The 2,797-nt window shown below is 42.7% G+C and overlaps 1 pseudogene; it reads left to right on the forward strand.

Annotated features, from left to right (window-relative positions):
- The first annotated feature begins 1,424 nt into the window (after positions 1-1,424).
- Positions 1,425-2,301, forward strand: LOC148017884 (amino acid transporter AVT3C-like; annotated as a pseudogene).
- The last annotated feature ends 496 nt before the right edge of the window (positions 2,302-2,797 follow it).

A 2,797-nucleotide genomic window follows, 5' to 3' on the forward strand; every position in this document is an offset into this window, starting at 1 on the left:
AGCTTCTGAAGACATTTTGTAAAGACCTAGTTGTAATGGACCCCATGTAAATTGTTATTAATATGAATACAAATTTTTTGGCGTGCCTTAATTTTTTTTAGTCGCTTGTTATTTATTTTATTTACGTCGTTGAGTTATTGTTACATACGTTCGATGTTACGCACGAATTTGATAAAGCACTGCGTATTAAATTTAGGGTACGAATTGTGTTGCATATAAATTCGACATATAAACGTAACATTCAAGTAAAAACCATATTGGAGAATATGGAAATTTCCCATAAGTTTGGGACACGTCGTCAAATCTTTAGATTTGTCATAACTTGAACACCATAACTCCAAGAGGAGCGCTCTATAGCTCAATAGATTCCATTTTTCAAGTGCTTTCCAATGATAGGTCACATCATATAGTTCTGAGAAACTTATATGCATGTTATCCAGGTGCCACCTTTTTAGTATTCAAAAAATGGGAATTGGGAGATTCCCAAACTCACTAATATTGTGTTAGTAAAAAACAACAGTAAACAATACGTATCACAAACTACATTGCACGTGAATCCAACAAACATCGGTTTTCATTACTTGAAGAGAAGATTACAAAGTGCATTACATCGGTGATGCGATATCATTAGGAAATAAGTATATCTAGTCTCTCCTAGGCTTCTTCAAGCTAGGCTCCCCATGGTTAGAGCTATTATTGATCGTAGGAAACAATAAATTTTGCCCCAATAGTTCCTGTCTAATGAGAGTGGGGTCTTCAACACCGGCAACCATGCCACGGGCCACCATGGAGAAAAGTGGGCCAGACCTAGTACTTGTGAATAAGTAGACCAGCTTCGAACGTTGAAGCAACACTACTTTCTCCAGGCTGGAGTTGGTCAGGATGGTCTTGAAGGGCCCAACCTTTGTTAGTGCCCTCAACTTCAAGAAGTTCTCAGCAAAAGTAGGGGAGGATCTCTTATGAAATAAAATAATGTCGTTGACAAGCTGCCCAACGTACTCCTTCAATGGCGAGTCTTGCACCCTCCTTGGCTACTAGATTGGCCACCTTGCCTAGATGAAAACTCATCTATATAGACAATCTCCTACATCACACAAGTTTAGTATTGTTATAATATCAGGATCCCATTACTCTCAAACTCATCTATGTATGACCGACATTAGCTGTGTCCAGCTATATCAGCAAGTGTGGGACACTAAATAAGTCGGTGGTCTTAGACCCAGTGTGAATGGTCCTACGGACCTTAGTACTATTGTACATACTTGCTGAGGATCCTTACACCCAGTATGTCTATCTTTTCTCCAAGCAGAGGATCTCTCTAGTTTTTTTTTTTATCCCTTTCTCTGGAACAGGGGAGAGAGAGATAGACATGGCGATCAAAGGCTCATCGCCAGACCCATCACCTCTATTTGGAGACAAGGGTTATGCCAGAAAGTCACCCTCATCATTACCATCACCATCACCAGCTGTCATCTGTGGGCAAGTCCTTCAGCAACATCGTGATATCCATCGTGGGCATAGGCGTTCTCGGCCTCCCCTATGAGGATGCCTCCCTACACTTTCAAGCACACCGGATGGCTCTCGTCCTGCGTCATCATGGTGGCGGTTGCCTTGGCCTGCCACTTCTGCATGATGCTCCTCGTTTGGTCCAGAGCCAGTCTTGAGAAAGATGGAGACCACCCCATCAGCACTTTCTCTGACCTCGGCTTCATCGCGTGCGGCCGCGCCTCAGTCGACCTCATGATCGTCCTCAGCCAACCAGGATGCCTTCTGCATCTCGTACCTCATCTTCATCATCGGAGAGAATCTGGCCTCTGTCTTAATAAATCAGGATGATCCCTCTGTATCCCAGCCTTGTCGCTCCCCTCGTCAGCTTGTCTCGGCCATCAAGGAGCTCCTTGAGCAGGCAAGCTCTCATTGCAGTCGATGTCATCAGCGGCTTTTTCGTAGTCGTCGTGATCCAGCTGGATGTAAGTACCATCATAGTTGAGGGTGTTGCTTCACCGGTAGCATATCAGGGTTTGAATACAATTCTCTTTGCTGTGGGGGTTGTTGTCTATGCCTTTGAGGGTTTGAATACAATTCCCTTTGCTATGGGGGATTGCTGTCTATGCCTTTGAGGGTTTTGGCTTGGTTTTTCCATTGGAATCTGCTATGAAAGATAGAAATAAGTTTGGGAGCATGCTTGGGCTCACCATGTTATGCATTGCCCTGATGTACACGCTGTTCGGGCTTCTAGGGTACATGGCATTCGGGGAAGGCGCATTGGACATCATCACTTTGAACCTTGGGTCCAATTAGAGGACATCAGTTGTGAAGTTTTTCAGGGTGGCATTGATGCATTCCATCTAGTTTTGAACTGAATCCATGGTTTTCGCTCAAAATATGAGTGGGAGATGATATAGAGAGGTTGTTTAGAAACCTGATAGCTTACGAGAGCCACTTAGTAGATAAGCTTCCTCTCGATAAGCTTTCTCTCTCTCTCTCTCCCTCTCTCTACATTTTAACATCAAAATTACTTTTGGATGTTGATTTTTCCATGCTTCATGATGATCGTCCTCATTCGTTATTCCATTGATGAGTATCTATACTCTAGCCGATGATACATTGTTTCATTTATATTCTTTCCAGCTGATGAGCGTCTATATTCCAGCTAATGACAAATTGTTTTATTTATATTCTGTTCATGGGGCCCCACATGTGTTACGTTTTCTATAGAGAAGTGTTGCAAACCGTCTCTATAGACCTTGTGTTGTTCTAATGTCATTGTAACATTTTTCTTTAAGTTTTGATGTGA

This window comes from Lygodium microphyllum, chromosome 21 (assembly GCF_053477565.2).
Source record: "Lygodium microphyllum isolate KBCC chromosome 21, Lygodium_microphyllum_v1.1.10, whole genome shotgun sequence".
NCBI classification, from domain to species: Eukaryota; Viridiplantae; Streptophyta; class Polypodiopsida; order Schizaeales; family Lygodiaceae; genus Lygodium; species Lygodium microphyllum.